The sequence below is a fragment of the Bombina bombina genome, chromosome 4, assembly GCF_027579735.1.
Source record: "Bombina bombina isolate aBomBom1 chromosome 4, aBomBom1.pri, whole genome shotgun sequence".
Classification (NCBI taxonomy): domain Eukaryota; kingdom Metazoa; phylum Chordata; class Amphibia; order Anura; family Bombinatoridae; genus Bombina; species Bombina bombina.
The window spans coordinates 961,726,690-961,746,823 of record NC_069502.1 but is presented as its reverse complement, the minus strand read 5'-3'; the positions used below and the strand labels follow the sequence as shown (position 1 = coordinate 961,746,823).

The window sequence follows — 20,134 nt, the reverse complement described above, 5'->3', positions numbered from 1 at the left end:
TGTAAGGTGTATCCAGTCCACGGATCATCCATTACTTGTGGGATACCAATACCAAAGCTAAAGTACACGGATGAAGGGAGGGACAAGGCAGGAACTTAAATGGAAGGAACCACTGCCCGTAAAACCTTTCTCCCAAATATAGCCTCCGAAGAAGTAAAAGTATCAAATTTGTAAAATTTTGAAAAAATATGAAGCGAAGACCAAGTCGTCGCCTTGCAAATCTGATCAAAAGAAGCCTCATTTTTAAAGGCCCAAGTGGAAGCCACAGATCTAGTGGAATGAGCTGTAATCCTTTCAGGAGGTTGCTGTCCAGCAGTCTCATAGGCTAAGCGGATTAAGCTTCTTAGTCAAAAAGAAAAAGAGGTTGCCAAAGCCTTTTGACCTCTCCTCTGTCCAGAGTAGACAACAAACAAAGCAGATGTTTGACGAAAATCTTTAGTAGCTTGTAAGTAAAACTTTAAAGCACGGACCACGTCCAAATTGTGTAACACAAGGATGGAACAACAATCTCTTGATTGATATTCTTGTTAGATACCACCTTAGGTAAGAACCCAGGTTTGGTACGCAGGACTACCTTATCCGTATGAAAAATCAGATAAGGAGAATCACATTGTAAGGCAGATAGCTCAGAGACTCTACGAGCTGAGGAAATAGCTACCAAAAAAAGAACTTTCCAAGATAAAAGCTTGATATCTATGGAATGAAGAGGTTCAAACGGAACTCCTTGAAGAACCTTAAGAACCAAGTTTAAGCTCCATGGTGGAGCAACAGGTTTAAACACAGGCTTGATTCTAACTAAAGCCTGACAAAATTCCTGAACGTCTGGAACATCTGCCAGATGCTTAACTAGCTGACAATCCTTTTTCCAAACCTTCTTGGAGAAAAGATAATATCCTAGCAATCCTGACCTTACTCCATGAGTAACCCTTGGATTCACAGCAATAAAGATATCTACGCCATACCTTATGGTAAATTTTCCTGGTGACAGGCTTTCGTGCCTGTCTTAAGGTATCAATAACTGACTCGGAGAAGCCACGCTTTGATAAAATCAAGCGTTCAATCTCCAGGAAGTCAGCCTCAGAGAAATTAGATTTGGATGGTTGAAAGGACCCTGAAGTAGAAGGTCCTGTTTCAGAGACAGAGACCATGGTGGAAAGGATGACATGTCCACTAGATCTGCATACCAGGTCCTGCGTGGCCACGCAGGTGCTATCAGAATCACCAATGCTCTCTCCTGCTTGATCTTGGCAATCAGTCGAGGGAGCAGAGGAAACGGTGGAAACACATCAGCCAGGTTGAAAGACCAGGGCACTGCTAGAGCATCTGTCAGTGTCGCCTTGGGATTCCTGGACCTGGATCCGTAACACGGAAGCTTGGCGTTCTGGCGAGACGCCATGAGATCCAGTTCTGGTTTGCCCCAATGATGAATCAGTTGTGCAAATGCCTCCGGATGGAGTTCCCACTCTCCCGGATGAAAAGTCTGATGACTTAGAAAATCCGCCTCCCAGTGCTCTACACCTGGGATATGGATAGCTGATAGGTGGCAAGAGTGAATCTCTGCCCAGCGAATTATTTTTGAAACTTCTAACATCTCTAGGGAACTTCTCATTCCCCCTTGATGGTTGATGTAAGCTACAGTCGTGATGTTGTCCGACTGAAATCTGATGTACCTCAGAATTGCTAACTGAGGCCAAGCCTGAAGAGCCTTGAATATCGCTCTTAGTTCCAGAATATTTAATGGAAGGAGAGACTCCTCCTTAATCCATGATCCCTGAGCCCAAGGGAAGAGCTACAACTGGTAATGCCTGTCTTAAAAGGCAAACCTGAGAAACCGATGATGATCTTTGTGTATCGGAATGTGAAGATAAGCATCCTTTAGATCCACTGTAGTCATATATTGACCCTCCTGGATCAGTGGTAGGATGGTACGAATAGTTTCCATCTTGAACGACGGAACTTTGAGGAATTTGTTTAAGATCTTTAGATCCAAAATTGGTCTGAAGGTTCCCTCTTTTTTGGGAGCCACAAACAGATTTGAGTAAAAACCCTGTCCCTGTTCCTCCTTTGGAACTGGATGGATCACTCCCATAACTAGGAGGACTCGTACACAGTGTAAGAATGCCTCTCTCTTTATCTGGTGTGCAGAAAATTGTGAAAGGTGAAATCTCCCATTTGGGGGGGAAGCTTTGAAGTCCAGAAGATATCCCTGGGATATAATTTCCAATGCCCAGGGATCCTGAACATCTCTTGCCCACGCCTGGGCAAAGAGTGAAAGTCTGCCCCCTACTAGATCCGTTCCCGGATAGGGGGCCGTTCCGTCATGCTGTCTTAAGGCTGTGACACACTGCAAGCGATGCGGCGCGAGGCGAAGCAGCTGCTTCGCTTCGCGTCGCATTGCTTCTGAAGTTCAAATATTTCATCTCTGAGCGCTCAGCTACGCGTCCTGATGCAGCAGAGTGCTCAGAGATGAAAAGGCAGGACACACTGAGCGCACACAGCTGCATGTACACGCTGCGCGTCGCTCCGCTTGCAGTGTGTCACAGCCTTTAGAGTCAGCAGCAGGCTTTTTTACCTGCTTACCTTTTTTCCATGTCAGGTTTGGTCTCCAGACCGTCTTGGATTGAGCAAAAGTTCCCTCTTGTTTATTATTAGAGGAAGTTGATGCCGCACCTGCCTTGAAGTTTTGAAAGGCACGAAAATTAGACTGTTTGGCCCTAGATTTGGACCTGTCCTGAGGAAGGGCATGACCTTTTCCTCCAGTGATATCAGCAATAATCTCCTTCAACCAGGCCCGAATAGGGTTTGTCCCTTGAAGGGAATGTTAAGTAGCTTAGATTTTGAAGTCACGTCAGCTGACCATGATCTAAGCCATAGCGCTCGTCGCGCCTGTATAGCAAAACCAGAATTCTTAGCCGTTAGTTTAGTTAAATGAACAATGGTATCAGAATAAAAGAATTGGCTAGCTTAAGTGCTCTAAGTTTGCCAAGTATGTCATCCAATGGAGTCGCTACCTGTAAAGCCTCTTCCAGAGACTCAAACCAGTACGCCGCAGCAGCAGTGACAGGGGCAATGCATGCAAGGGGCTGTAGGATAAAACCTTGTTGAATAAATATTTTCTTAAGGTAACCTCTAATTTTTTTATCCATTGGATCTAAAAAAAAAAAGCACAACTGTCCTCGACAGGGATAGTAGTACGCTTTACTAGAGTAGAAACTGCTCCCTCCACCTTAGGGACTGTCTGCCATAAGTCCCATGTGGTGGCGTCTATTGGAAACATTTTTCTAAAAATAGGAGGGGAAGAGAACGGCACACCTGGTCTATCCCATTCCTTATTAATAATTTCTGTAAACCTTTTAGGTATTTGGAAAAACATCAGTACACACCGGCACTGCAAAGTATTTATCCAGTCTACACAATTTCTCTGGCACTGCAATGGAATCACAGTCATTCAGAGCAGCTAAAACCTCCCTAAGCAACACGCGGAGGTGTTCAAGCCTAAATTTAAATGTAGAAATATTAGAATCAGGTATCTTTCCTGAGTCATTAACATCACCCACTGACTGAAGCTCTCTTTCCTCAGGTTCTGCATATTGTGAGGCAGTATTAGACATGGTTCTTAAAGCGTCAGTATGCTCTGCATTTTGTCTCACCCCAGAGCTATCTCGCTTACCTCTAAGTTCAGGTAGTCTAGCTAATACCGCTGACAGTGTATTATCCATGACTGCCGCTATGTCTTGTAAAGTAAACGCTATGGGCGCCCTAGACGCCATTTGAGCGTGAGTCTCTTAAGCGGGAGTCAAGGGTCTGACACCTGGGGAAAGTTAGTCGGCATAACTTCCCCCTCGTCAGATTCCTCTGGTGATACATTTTTTAAAGACAGAAAATGATCTTTATTGCAAAAAATGAAATCAGTACATTTGGTACATATTCTAAGAGGGGATTCCACCATGGCTTTTAAACATAATAAACACGGAGTTTCTTCTATGTCAGACATGTTTATACAGAATAGCAATGAGACTAGCAAGCTTGGAAAACACTTTACATCAAGTTAACAAGCAAATATAAAAAACGGTACTGTGCCTTTAAGAGAAACAAATTTTGTCAGAATTTGAAAAAACAGTGAAAAAATGCAGTAAATCAAACGAAATTTTTACAGTGTGTATAATAGGCTAACAGAGCATTGCACCCACTTGCAAATGGATGATTAACTCCTTAGTTCAAAAAACGGATCAAAAAAACGAAATAGACTTTTTTTAACAGTCACAACCAACTGCCACAGCAAGCTGTGGCCCTACCTTCCCCAATAAACGACTTTGGAAAGCCTTTGGGCCCTTTAGAGATGTCCTATAGCATTCAGAGGGCCTTTGAGGGAAGCTGGATGTCACAGTTTGTAATTTTAACTGCACCAACTGTAACTTTTATAGTACAACAGTGGAAATTGTTTCTAGTCAAAATTTAAGCCAGCCATGTGGAAAAAACTAGGCCCCAATAAAGTTTTATCACCAAAGCATATATAAAAACGATTAAACATGCCAGCAAACGTTTTATATTGTAAATATCATAAGGGTATTACCCCTGGGAGTAAGCATGATACCAGTCATTATTAAATCACTGTATTCAGGCTTAACTTACATTAATCCGGTATCAGCAGCATTTTCTAGTGTTTTCCATCTCTAGAAAAAATTATAACTGCACATACCTGATAGCAGAATAAACTGCACGCCATTCTCTCGCTGAAGTTGCCTCATCTGTGTAATCCCCTCAGACATATGTGAGAATAGCAATGGATCTTAGTTACAACCTGCTAAGATCATAGAAACCTCAGGCAGATTCTTCTTCTATTTACTGCCTGAGATAAAATAGCACAGCTCCGGTACTATTTAAAAATAACAAACTTTTGATTGAAGAAAATAAACTAGCTATATTTAACCACTCTCTCCTACAACGTCCTTGCTTGTTGAGAGTTGCAAGAGAATGACTGGCTATGACAGTTAGGGGAGGAGCTATATTACAGCTCTGCTGTGGGTGTCCTCTTGCAACTTCCTGTTGGGAATGAGAATATCCCACAAGTAATGGATGATCCGTGGACTGGATACATCTTACAAGAGAAATTGGGGTTGATCACAATACTTTTAAACATTTTATCCAATGATTTTTGTACAAAATTTTCTATATAAGTCTATCAGGAGTTTTGTAGATAAATAACTTGATACGCTTTTGTAGATAAATAACTTGATAACTGAAGGAACAATAAGGATATGTAACTTTGCCTAATTAGATGGTTTAATGAATTCAATAGATTTTTTTTAATCTAATAAATATATACTAAGGTATGGCAGTACTGAGTGTATAGTAGCTTGTTAACCTAAGGAGAAATTTGATTGTGTCATTGGCTTTTTTCCCTTTGAGGCACACTTCAATTATGGAGTTTTAAATCTATATTAGTAGATGGAATATGTAAAATGATAGACTTGAGTCTATTTTTAACCTATATTGATAATGTAATCAAACAAGTTCTTTCTGCATGTTTTGGATGTATTTCTTCTACTCTTAGCCCCACATGGTAAATTTTTAGATGTATGTTTGTGCCTTAAATGGACACTAAACCCACATTTTTCTTTAATGATTCAAATAGAGCATGCAATTTTAAGCAACTTTCTAATTTACTCCTGTTATCAATTGTTCTCCGTTCTCTTGCTATATTTATTTAAAAAGCAGGAATGTGATGCATAGGAGCCGGCCCATTTTTGGTTGAGAACCTGGGTTATGCTTGCTTATTGGTGGGTAAATGTGAACTTCTAATAAGCAAGCGCTAGCCATGGTGCTGAACCTAAAATGGACTGGCTGCTATGCATCACATTCCTGCTTTTGAAATACAGATAGCAAGAGAACAAAGAGAAATTGATAATAGGAGTAAATTAGAAAGTTGCTTAAAATGTCATGCTCTATCTGAATCATGAAAGAAAACATTTGGGTTCAGTGTCCCTTTAAGGCTTTGAATATTTATCTACCTTCATTTGAGAATACATTATACTAGTTTATGTACTTTACTTAAATTATTTAATTCAATAATTGATGTTTTTTCTTTAAAATTAAAGGGATTGGTTGGAACCTTGCAATATTGCCAATGAAAACTAGTTTCAAATGTGATGTTATGGCTAGTGTTACCTAAATGATCTTTGACTTCTATGCTTAACATTAGTTCTGTATTGTCTGACACTAAATTCAGTATAGTTTATAGCTTAGCTGACTCATCTATTGTACATTCCTCAGCTAAAATGCTATAAGGGTAAAATTTGTCATAATCATGTCATGGAAAAAAAACAAAGACACATAAAATATTGTTTTTTTCAGCATAATCCCCCTCAGTTTGTTCTTAGCTGTCTAGCCACAAATGAAAAGCCACCATCACTTCATCATACTTTGTAAAAGTTGTTCCACACAAGTGCAATTTGAATCCAGCTTCATCAATGGCTGTCATGGTAACAAAATCCTTATGCATGGAAGCATTATAATGAAAAAAATTCCACATCTATCCTAGTCAGTGAAGTAGTCACCTGTTACAGTCTATCCATGTTATACTTTACAATTATTCTTAAATTGAAATGATTAACTTTCCCTCCAAAACCCATAAAAACAGATGCCATAATGTTGCCAGCACTTGCTTGGATGCGAAATTTTCAAGGAGAAGAGACATGGTGCTTCCACTGATTAGATTGTACTTTTATCCTCAGGATCAAAGTGTTGTATCCATAAGTCATCTATAGTGACAACTCGTCTATAGAAAAGTGAAGTATTACTTATTCTTATTCTTGTTAGAAGTCCTGGTAAACTTAAACGTCTCTTTTCTTCTGGTCTGCAGTCAACATTTGGGGAACACATTGGGTTCAATGTGCTAAGCTGCTTTTGAGCCTTTGCAGGGCACCTAACTGCTTCTTACCCTCTCTGCCACTTCTGAGGTTGCGGACATTACATACCATAAACAAACACCCTGAAAGAATGATTAAATGGCCTTTCTCTCACACAAGGGGGTGGCATTACACACACAAGTGCTGGTGTAATAATACATCCAGGCAGTGGATGGCAGCTTAAGACTGTCCCTTTAAGCCACAAAAAAAAATATGTTCTTATGCTTCATATATGTAGAAAAAAAGCATGGCCTTTAGAATTGCCATTAATGTTGGTACATGAGCATTAGAATGCTGTAGTTTCTTCAAATACTCAGCAGAACTTGTCAGAGATGCAGTAAGTCCAGCCTAAAATAACAGGCTCTTCTGAACAAGAGACACAATCATTCAGAGATGTACATTTTTTGCAATATTCACATTAAAGGGACATTCAAGTCGAAATAAAGTTTTATGATTCAGATAGAGCGTGCAGTTTTAGGACACTTTTTAAATTCACACTTTCTGGGAAGCAAGATCCTACTGAATATGTGCACAAGCTCACAATGTATACATATACTTTTCTGATTGGCTGATGTCTGTCACATGATACAGGGGGCCGGAAAATGGGAGAAATAAATAAAATTGTCAGAAAAAAGTCTACTGCATATTTAAAATTCAGAAGTTTATTGCATTGTCTTTTTATGATGTACTTGTTAATTATGTAATTCTACTGCATTGAGAGATCCTTTAAGCAAGCACATGGAACAAAGGTTGCATGACCCTTTAATGCTTACAGAGAGTATTAATCACCTATTCAGAATAATCCATCAGAAACTCATACCTGAAAACAAGCAACACATAATAATTTGCTCTATGCTGTGTCCCTATTTAAAATATTGGGCTCCATGTACTAAGCAGTGGATGTTGCTTAGGAGCTTTGAAGGGTTGGCTCACTCATGTGACCTTTGTGCAATAGTACATGTGGACAGCGGACCCTATACATGAACCTTGTCTGCTGTCAAATAGTACATGGGACATATTGGGTTAATTTACAAGTGGAGCGCTAACTAATTGTGCTCCCGGGCAAATAACCAGCCATTACAGGTGGCTGGTTATTGCTACCCCAACCTCACGGTAGCAATTAGTGCTCCGTAAATTAACCACAGATTAGATCTCTGGTTAATTTTCTAAAAGTGCCCAAATGCCCTCAAAATAGAGGGCATTGTAGTTTTTAATTTTTTTTTTTTTAAAAAACTAGCAATTTTTAAATAAAAAATAACTGCACAAAGCAGTTTGGGGGCCTTAAAGTTGGCGGGAGTGGGGTGTTAGAAAAAAAACGGAACTTAAAAGTGCCTTTACATTGTGGTCTAATACACATTTTAACACATAAATATATATACGTATATATCCATATACATATATATTAAAAAATGCTGCCCATTGCTGCGCTAATTACCTCCTTTGCTGCGCGAGGTTCTGATGCCGTCTGTGATGACATCAGAACAAGTTTCCCATAGGAGCCTTTGGAAGCACGTTCTCGTGAGCACAATGATTCCTAGCATCGTGAATGCGATTAGCTTGTAATACCAGCACACATTATCTTGTAATCTGGCCCTTAGTGTCTGATGATCTAAAACTCTCTGCTCTGGTGAGATTACCTAACAGGTCTAATCAGTACTGTGAGGTTCCTTAGAAAGGCATATTATAGTTTGGAAGCTGTTTATCTAGCTATACCGGATTCTGTGATGTGAAGGGCACATACCTTACAATATAATGCACAAAAAAGCTCCCAAAGGTTTTGTGAGATTTGTCTCCATGCTGACAAGCATCAGATCCTTAGTCTGAATTTTAACTAAGTAGTAGATTTTTTTTCTGACAAATATCAAAGTTAGTTCCATTTTCCTGCCCCCTGCATTATGATACAGCCAACAGCCAATCATAAAATGCATATATGTATATTCTGTGAATTTGTGCACATGCTCAGTAGAAGCTGGTTCCTTTGGAAGTGTGCATATAAAAAGACACATTTAGATAATGGAATTTAATTTTGAAGTAGTTTAAATTGTGTGCTCTATCTAAATTATGAAAGTTTAATTTTGACTTTATTGTCACTTTAACAAAGGAGAACTTCCCTGTATGATTTTTGAATGTTGACCGGTACGGTCAGTGTGTTTTTTCAGTGATCACAATTGTAAAATGGTTATACCTTTAATATCCCTGAAGCATAATGTACTTCACTGATCTCCTAATTTCTTAATCCAAAAATAAAATGTATGGGATTAATGACAAACAAAATGGCAATTTCATAGCTTTAGGATGAAGTACTTGTATGTATCCATTTAAAGGGACACTGAACCCAAATGTTTTTCTTTCGTGATTCAGATAGAGCATGCAATTTTAAGCAACTTTTTATTTACTCCTATTATCAATTTTTCTTCGTTCTCTTGCTATCTTTATTTGAAAAAGAAGGCATCTAAGCTTTTTTTTTAGTTCAGACCTCTGGACAACACTTTTTTTATTGGTGGATGAATTTATCCACCAATCAGCAAGAACAACCCAGGTTGTTCACCAAAAATGGGCCGGCATCTAAACTTACAATCTTGCATTTCAAATAAAGATACCAAGAGAATGAAGAAAATTTGATAATAGGAGTAAATTAGAAAGTTGATTAAAATGTCATGCTCTATCTGAATCACAAAAGAAAAAAATTGGGTTCAGTGTCCCTTTAATAGTGTGCAGTGATGCTAATAGGTGACACGTGCAATTAACCTGTTGTTCCAAAATACACAGAGATATGTAAGTATGTATTTTTAAGGTGCTTGAACAGGGCCATAATTTGTGTAGTGAGCATGTTTATTTGTTGGGATACGTATTTGGCTTATTTTTATTAGTGTAACAGTGCTTATTACTCAAATTAATTGAACAGGCAGCGTTTGCATCTATTTACTGATGTTCCTTCCTAATGTCATGACCGCGTAATGCCAGATTGTTTTTTACATGTGAAAAATTAATGTTCCCTTAGAAAACTATTTGGGGTACTCAATAATAAATGGAAATGTGTTGCTTGGGGTTTATCAAGTATTTTAGCAGTGGAATTTGCTAAGCAAAAAATGGCCCTTTAACCCCTTAATGACCACAGCACTTTTCCATTTTCTGTCCGTTTGGACTAAGGCTATTTTTATATTTTTGCAGCGTTTGTGTTTAGCTGTAATTTTCCACTTACTCATTTACTCTACCCACACATATTATATACCGTTTTTCTCGCCATTAAATAGACTTTCTAAAGATACCATTATTTTCATCATATCTTATAATTTACTATAAAAATTTTTATAAAATATGAGGAAAAAATGGAAAAAAAACACACTTTTTCTAACTTTGACCCCCAAAATCTGTTACACGTCTACAACCACCAAAAAACACCCATGCTAAATAGTTTCTAAATGTTGTCCTGAGTTTAGAAATACCCAATGTTAACATGTTCTTTGCTTTTTTTGCAAGTTATAGGGCCATAAATACAAGTAGCACTTTGCTATTTCCAAACCACTTTTTTTTCAAAATTAGCGCTAGTTACGTTGGGACACTGATATCTTTCAGGAATCCCTGAATATCCATTGACATGTATATATTTTTTTTTAGAAGACATCCCAAAGTATTGATCTAGGCCCATTTTGGTATATTTCATGCCACCATTTCACCGCCAAATGCGATCAAATAAAAAAAATTGTTCACTTTCTCACAAATTTTTTCACAAACTTTAGGTTTCTCACTGAAATTATTTACAAACAACTTATGCAATTATGAAATAAATGGTTGTAAATGCTTCTCTTGGATCCCCTTTGTTCATAAATAGCAGAGATATATGGCTTTGGCTTTGCTTTTTGGTAATTAGAAGACTGCTAAATGCCACTGCACACCACACGTGTATTATGCCCAGCAGTGAAGGGGTTAATTAGGGAGCATGTAGGGAGCTTTTAGGGTTAATTTTAGCTTTAGTGTAGTGTAGTAGAGAACCCCAAGTATTGATCTAGGCCCATTTTGGTATATTTCATGCCACCATTTCACCGCCAAATGCGATCAAATTAAAAAAAACTTTAATTTTTTCACAATTTTAGGTTTCTCACTGAAATTATTTACAAACAGTTTGTGCAATTATGGCACAAATGGTTGTAACTGCTTCTCTGGGATCCCCTTTGTTCAGAAATAGCAGACATATATGACTTTGGCGTTGCTTTTTGGTAATTAGAAGGCAGCTAAATGCTGCTGCGCATCACACATGTATTATAGCTAGCAGTGAAGGGGTTAATTAGGTAGTTTGTAGGGAGCTTGCAGGGTTAATTTTAGCTTTAGAGTAGAGATCAGCCTCCCGCCTGACACATCACACCCCCTGATCCATCCCAAACAGCTTCTTTCCCTCCCCCACCCCACAATTGTCCCCGCCATCTTAAGTACTGGCAGAAAGTCTGCCAGTACTAAAATAAAAGGTATTTTTTTTCCTTTTCTTTTTTTTTTTTGGGCATATTTACATATGCTGCTTTGTAGAATCTCCCTATAGCCCCCAACCTCCCTGATCCCCCCCCCCAAACAGCTCTCTAACCCTCCCCTCTGCCATACTGGGGGCCATCAGTTTGCAGAAAAAAAATGGTTTTATTTTTTTTTTCACCGGTTTTTTTTCTGTAGTGTAGCTTCCCTCCCTCCACAGAGCACCCAAAACCTGCTGATGACCGTTATTTTTTTATTTTTCTTAACATTTGCCTAAATTGCCTTATATTACTTTCTGTAGAGTAGCGGTTCCCACCCGCTCCCTCTCCGTGCACGCGCCCGCCCCCGCCTCCCAGTGCACGTGCGCGCGTCTGTGCGCGTGTCCGGGCATCCCCGCCCACGATCCCGCCCCCCTCCACATCATCTGGGCCATCGATGGCCGCCACCCGCCTCCCACACACGCTCCCACACACCAACGATGGAAGCCATAGATATCCGGTGCAGAGAGGGCCACAGAGTGGCCCTCTCTGCATTGGATGGCTACTAAGGGTTATTGCAGGATGCCTCGATATCGAGGCATCACTGCAATAACCGGAAAGCAGCTGGAAGCGAGCAGGATCGCTTCCAGCTGCTTTCCACACCGAGGACGTGCAGGGTACGTCCTTGGTCGTTAAGGGTATTTTTTTAGAGGACGTACCATGCACGTCCTTGGTCGTTAAGGGGTTAAATGTGTCGTTAAAGGGACAGTCTACACCAACATTTTTATTGTTTAAAAAATAGATAATTCCTTTATTAACCATTCCCCTGTTTTGCATAATTAACACTGGTATATTAATATCCTTTTTACCTATGTGATTACCTTGTATCTGAGCCTATGCAGACTGCCCCCCTTATCTCAGTTCTTTTGACAAACTTCCATTTTAGCCAGTCAGTGTTGACTCATAAATAACTCAGTGTTAGTGAGCATTGTTATCTATATGGCACACATGAACTAGCAGTCTTTAACGGTGAAAAACTGTCAAAATGCACTGAAATACGAGGCGGCCTCCAAGGGCTTAGATATTAGCATATGAGCCTACCTAGGTTTAGCTTTCAACAAAGAATTCCAATAGTACAAAGCAAATTTCATGATAAAAGTAAATAGGAAAGTTGTTTAAAATTGCATGCCCTATCTGAATCATGAAAATTTACTTTTGACTTGACTGTCCTTTTAAGCATCAACAATTTTGCTTTTGTGAACACAGGACCATTAAAAAGGGCTCATATGGAGTAGTTGACATGCAGATAATTAACAAACAATACATTGTTATGAGTTGCACTATTCTAAAAATAAATGCTCTTCAACTCATATAGTAGTTTTTTAAACCAAGCAAAATATGCCTAAGCTGTGTTTGAATTCAATTTTTAAATGAAAAAAAATGTTTCCATACAGTTTTGTAATTTCCCATGATATTCTTGAATTGAAAACCAGTAACACAGAATTGTGCATTGTTCTCAGGTCATGTTGTGAAGTCATTTTATTGTGATTTTAATCATCCTGTTTAAATGGTATACAGAGTTAGTAAAATAAAAAACTGAACCCTAAGGGGCAAGCACTGGGAAGATGTCAGAAGGTTTCAGCATATCCAGACTTTAGCAGAACCTTGAAAGCTCAATAGGCGCATCCAGGTCAAGCATTGATGTGGATAAACAAAGCTCTGACAAAAGCAATCAGCCCAGGCATCATTTATTGTAAATCAGTAGTTATATGTGTAAGCACAATCCTCAAACGTGGGTCAGAGTGACAACACAGGAAAAGGTGGCTTAGATTGTTCTATTTGAAAACAGTGAAGAGAAAAATGTAGTTCTTTGTAGAGTAGAAGCCTTGATTTTGCAGATCCTGGAGAAACAAATGAAGCCTGAATTTCTAGCTAGATTAACTGTCTGAAATACTGTTCTGTTTGATTAATGTGACTTTGCCTTGGTCATATCCCAAAGGTTTTAGGTTTGGAATGTTATGTGATCTATATATCTCTGTCCTCTAAACCCATGTTGACTGATTCATGAGTAGAGATGATCAAACATAATCTTCTGATACTTCAAATTTGCCACAGTTCCTTGGTCAAAAACAAATAAAAAACATAACAGATAGCATTTCTTCTCTTGCCTTTAGAGACATTATGCCTGGCTATTGAAATATATTCTTATTTACATACAATTTTTAGATCTATAATTTAAAAAGTATATTAAAAACAATTCCAATTTTTTTTTGATATTTCAGGTATTTTTTATATTTGTAATTTGTTTTCAATGTTTTCCTTTATTATTGTTTTCCAAAAACGTATATCTACTAAATGTTGATCATAGTTTAGTATGTTGATCTTATCTTAGATGGATGTTGAAGTTATCATATTATTATTGTTGTTATTATTATTGTTTATGAAATTATAACATCGTACAATAATCTCTAAAGGGGTAAAATGCCTATATGCTACAGACAAAATTTATATTAACAAACGTAAAAGATAACTGAAAAAGCAATATGCATTTTTGTTTACCAATAAACATACAACTTTGAGAGATACAAATTTAAGAAGACACAATTTATACCTCAAATTAAATAATAAGCTTTTTTCCCTAAGAGATAATTTGGCAATATTGCAATAACATCTTACAATCTCTTAAATTACCTATGGTAAGGAAGGCCTGATTTAGAGGTATCTGCCTGAATCATCACTGCTTTTGCTGAGTCAAAAAAATCTTAATACTGGAGCCTCATTCAGTGCCTGCTTTAAAGACTGTACTGCTTTAGTATGCTCTGGACCCCATTGCCAACAATATCTTTGCAAAGTAACTTCCTCAAAGGAATGCTGTAGTAGGATTCAAAATATTCCGATGCTCATTTAATGTCCGCATTAATTTTTTCCATGAAGAAAAAATAAATAAATAAATAGAATTCTTCAAGCTTAATAATATTAGTGGCAAAGTTAGCATCAGAAGATAGTTTCTTGTGCTAATCATGTGCTGTACATAATTTTAAAAATGATGGCTGAGGTAAATCAATCATGACATCATCACCATTCAAACAGAGTAATGAGTCTTTGTATAAGTACATCTTATACGTCACATCTGTGATATAACTATTAATGAGACAAAGGACACAAAATAAAGCCAGCTTACACATAGGCAAACCTGAGATAAAGTACATTATGTTTTATATAGGATAAAGGACAGAAATGGGCACTGAGAAACATAAAAAGCATGCAAAAAGTTCTTTGTTGCAGTGTCTAAATAATAAAGCACCTATTACTAAATATTTTCCTACCTCACAAGGTACAATACAAAGGATAACTGTAAACTAGTAGTCTCCTAGAATACAGTTGCTTACAAATCTTATAGCAGTCCGCTGATACCTAGATGGACATGAGAAACCTCATTTGAAAGAGAATTTTGTGTGGCATATTGAGAGGCTTCTTTGGAGCCACTATCCACCATCGCTGGACGATTGTGTTGTAGAGTGTTTCAGACTATGTAAAACAGTTTACTTTCTTAGAAGATACATACTATACTATACTATGCATATAAAGTAATTAAGTTTTGTGATTGATATTGTGGGCATGTGTGAATTATAAGATTAGGGATCAAGTCCTACAATCTTTTCACCCAGAAATAAGAGACCATCTCCCATGCGCAGCAAGTGCTTAAATTGCCAAAGTGACTGCAGACTTGGATGGAGTTGGCTTTTTCTTTGTGGCCAACCTTCAGACAGAAGTTGTTTAAGTTTGTTTAAGTCTGCATCTTCTGCTGTGGAAGTTTGTAAATAAGATAACATCTCAGTCCCAATAGAATCTGATGATGACAGTGCATAAACGACCCTTTCTTCTAATAACCTGTCCTCCTCTTGTCCTGGTGGATCCACAGGGGCCCTGGAAAGAGTATCAGAAATAAACATATCACGTCCAGGAGTATAAATGATGTTTAGGTTGTATTGTTGCAGTTGTAAGAGCATTCTTTGGAGTCTTGCTGGTGCTTTGCTCAATGGTTTAGTGAGTATTGATTCAAGAGGCTTATGGTCAGATTGTACTGTAACTGCTCTGCCGAATATAAAAACTGGTGGAACTTTTTTGTAGCATATACAATGGCAAATAGTTCTTTCTCAATCTGGGCATAATATTCCTCTGTGGCAGTCATTGCTCTCAATGCATATGCTATAGGGCAATTGTCTTAAAGGGACACTCAAGTCAAAATTAAACTTCATTATTCAGATAGAACATGCAAATTTAAACAACTTTCCAATTTACTTCCATTAACAAAATGTGCACAGTCTTTTTATATTTACACTTTTTGAGTCACCAACTCCTACTGAGCATGTGCAAGAGTTCACAGCATATACGTATATGCATTTGTGATTGGCTGATGGCTGTCACATGATACAGGGGGAGTGGAAATAGAAATAACTTTGCAATTTATTTAACAAAAATCTACTACTTATTTTAAGTTCAGACTAAGTGCTATTGCATTGTCTTCTTATCATGCATTTGTTGATTGTGCAAACCTACTGTATTGACTGGTCCTTTAAAGTAAGCAAGCTCCAAGGCCTGATTTAGATGTATCTGCCTGAATTACCACTGACTGCTTTAGCTGGGTCAAAAAAATCTTAATACTGGAGCCTCAATCAGTGCCTCCTTTAAAGACTGTACTGCTTTAGTATGCTCTGGACCCCACTGCCAACAATATCTTTGCAAAGTATCTTCCTCAAAGAAATGCTCTGTTCATCACCTGGCTCAGGATCTGATCATGTTCTTCATCTGATGATGCAGCAATAATCATGTAATCAGCTATGATATGCACACCTGGTATGTCCCCAAAAATCTCCATAATTTTTTGCTGAAATACTTCACTGGCTGACTTTATCCCAATTGGCATTCTGCAAAATCTAAAGCGCCCCCATGGGGAGTTGAAAGTGCATAGTTCTGAGGACTCTTTGTCTAATTTAAAGGGACACTGAACCCAGATTTTTTCTTTTGTGATTCAGATAGAGCATGCAATTTTAAGCAACTTTATAAGTGACTCCTATTATCAAATTGTCTTCATTCTCTTGATATCTTTGTTTGAAATGCAAGAATGTAAGTTTAGATACCGGCCCATTTTTGGTGAACAAACTGGGTTGTTCTTGCCGATTGGTGGATAAATTCACCCACCAATAAACAAGTGCTTTCCATGGTTCTGAACCAAAAAAAAATAGCTTAGATGCTATCTTTTTCAAATAAAGAAAGCAAGAGAATGAAGAAAAAATGATAATAGGTGTAAATTAGAAAATTGCTTGAAATTGCATGCTGTATCTGAATCACGAAAGAAAAAATTTGGGTTCAGTGTCCCTTTAACTTGCCAGTAACCATCCTTTTCATCAAGGATGGTGACTATGGTTTTCCCGGCCAGTTGACTCTCTACATCCTCTGCAGTAGGGATATTGAAGTGATGATGCTTTATAGCCTTGTTAAGATCACGGGGGTCCAAACATACCCTCAAAGTACCATTTTTCTTTTCTGTTACAACAAGGCTATTCACCCAATCAGTGGGTGTGTGTACTTTAACAATGATCTGATCCTTTTTCTAACTGCATTACAGTCTCTTTAAGCTTGCTCGGTATTGCAAATGGGATTTTCCTGCAGCCATGTATGACTGGAGCAACACATGTGTCCAAATAGATGTGGTAAGTTCCTTTAAATTGCCCAATTCTTTGAAATGCATCAGGGTAACGTTTTACCAGATCATCTTTTGTATAGAGTGTTCGTGTAGATACTGTGTGAACTTTGTGAAGTAAATCCAGTTCCTGGCATGCTGCATTACCTAATAATGGATGTGAGGAGCATCGAGTAATAAAGAAATCCAGCTCTGCTGTATGTGTGGGGGTGGCTGCAGTGAGATGCACTATACCTTCTGGACGGATTTTGGACCCATAAGCAATTAACATAGTGTTAGTATTTCTGATGCAGAACTGTGCAGGGATCTTTTTTAAGAGAGTGATAGGTAGCACATGTGCCTCAGCACCAGTATTCAGTTTAAAGTTAATGGGTGCACCATTGATTTGCTCTTCAGAGAACCATGCAGAATGTTTTAGTTCTTGTCTTACATCTTTCAATATTGCTCCTATAAATAAAGTCTCAACTTTTTTTACTCTTTCACACACCTGGACCTGTGATTTATAGCATTTTGCAAAATTATTCCTTCTGTGACAAGTGTAAAAAAGACACTCAAATGCTGGGCATCTTTGAGGTGGGTGTACCCTGTCACACCTAGGGCACACATTCCTTTTTTGCTCAGACCTTGCACTAGAGTCAGGTTTGTTCTTGCTGCCTCTAGTAGACTCTCCTTGGCTAGTGAGTGTGGGTTTGTACTGTAAAGCATGAATAGTCTCTGGTAGGAACTTGCTGGTGTGTTTGCAGCCATAACCTGAACCTGGGATTTAGTGGCTTCAGCAGCCTGACATATCTCCACTGCCTTTTGTAGTATAAGGTTAGCCTCTCTGAGCAAACATTCTTTAAGTCTGGTATCAGTAAAACTAAAAACTAATTTGTCTCTTAACATGACATAAAGTATTGCACCAAACTCACAATCTCTGGCTTTAGTCTGAGTTCTGTCAGATACCTTTCAATGCCCTGCCCCTCATAATGTGAATGTGACCAAAACTGATGTCGCTCAAACACAACATTTTTCTTTGGAGTACAATGCTCCCTGAACAAAGTCAGCACTGCGTCTAAGGTTCTTTCAGCAGGCAGAGATGGTTCAAAGGTGTTGTAAATCTCTTGACCTTTCCCACCCAAAACATGCAGGGCTATGACAATCTTCGTTTTCTGCTCTTTTTTATAAAGTTCAACTGCCTCAGCATACATTAAAAATCTTTGCTTCCATTTTCTCCAGTTTACACTTACATTTTCTGTGAATTGCAGAGGATCTGGTACTCTGAACATCTCCATGCTGATGCTAGAGAAACTGTGAATAAAACCCTTGTTAAAATTTCTTTACTGAGACAAGTGACTTTTTCAGCACTTCTGGCACAATGTCATGTTTCTTGTGTGGGTATGGGCAGTATGAATAAGCACTACTTGATAGTAGGTACATAGAGCAGGTCTTTATTCAGCTCAGATGTAAGCAACAACACACAACTGAACTAACTGAGAAACTAACATAAAGAAGATAGCTGCTAACCATAGAGTTCCCTCCCAGTTCCAGAGTGTCTTTTCTTAAAGTAGCACTACGCCACAATTGCATGGTTAATGGTCAGGTGGACCCAAAACATAGCTGTCTTTCTCTATGGCCTATGTTACTCTAATAAAAGCATAAGTTTGAAAAAGGTATACATATATATTTAAAAATTATATATATATATATATATATATATATATATATATATATATATATATATATTATGTTTGTGTTTTTAAATATATATAAAATGGCATACAAATAAGTCAGTGGCCTAGGCTTAGTAAAATAGTTACATAGTAGATGAGGTTGAAAGAAGACAGAAGTCCGAGTGCAACCTATACAGATCCTACTTGATTTATAATAATGAAGCTCCAATGGAGCTTACATTAATTCCAGTTAAAAATGACACATTTAACACAAGCAATCGTATCCATGAATTCTGATTCTAGCAAAAAGTGTATCTAAGCCATAATTAAAGTATATGTTATTGGTATTAATTACCTCATTAGGCAATGAGTTCCACAATTTGATTGCTCTTAAAGTGAAAAGAATTTACGTTGCTGGAGATCAAATCTCCTTTCCTTTAGCCTTAAATTGTGACCTCTTGTCACAAATAATTTCCTTGGAATAAACAGGACCTGACATTTTCAGTGGTCCAGTGGTCTCGGATGACTTAGAAATTGCAGCGGACTACTAGTTTTTCCCTTCATTAACATTGAGGGGACTAGTAACTTTTACTCTCTGGGCTAGTAGCTTTTAATCCCTGAATAGTAAACCATAGTGATATTTTTCAATCCCTGTGTGTGTGTATATATACATAAACACCAACTTATCTTTTTTACTTTTCAGAGCTCAAAACCACCACAAGGAATTTACTTTCAGCTGTACATACAGCATCCTATACCACAATATCACTAACTTTTATCAGCTAGCTGTTTTTGCACCAGCTCTGATAAAAAAACCTCACTACCGGATTTAAAGAAATATACTATATTTCATCTGCTCACCTATTTCTGTCCCTGATCTGGACTATTATTAAAGAGGATTTCTGTTTATCATTTTTTATTGGACATTGGACAATAAAAGTGTTTTTATTTTAAATTTCACTTTGTGTCCTTGCAAGCATCATTTATACACATCTCATGAGTGCTGCAATTAATATCCACAATTGATCTCATAGTATGTAAACTGAGCACTAATTTGTTTGCATACATAAAGTTTATACCATACTCCAGAGAGGAGAAGCCTTTCAATTATAAAGAAGGGGAAAAGAAATAATCAGCAACAAGGAAAGAAATCCAGCAAAAAGAATTAAAGTGTCTCTACCTAACTCCAGAGAGGAGAAGTTTGTCTGAAATACCAAAATATTTCTACTCCAGGGATATCAAGATTTCCACCTGCTAAAAGTTTCTGCATACCAGCTGGAAACATCTTTACCACAGATAGGGATTACATCCCCTCCATGCTTCCAACATACCTCACATGTTTGAGGTTAAACAAGGTGAGCACATTTAAATCTCACTTTTAGTTTTTGATTGCCTAGTACTGACATACTGCACCATAATTTGGTTTTGGTT

At 37.9% G+C, this 20,134-nt stretch overlaps 1 protein-coding gene across 1 annotated transcript in view; it reads left to right on the top strand.

The window, feature by feature from the left end:
• SYNDIG1 (synapse differentiation inducing 1) overlaps window positions 1-20,134 on the top strand; it is a 661,334-nt gene that overhangs the window by 434,019 nt on the left and 207,181 nt on the right. The gene's annotated exons all lie outside the window — the stretch shown is intronic.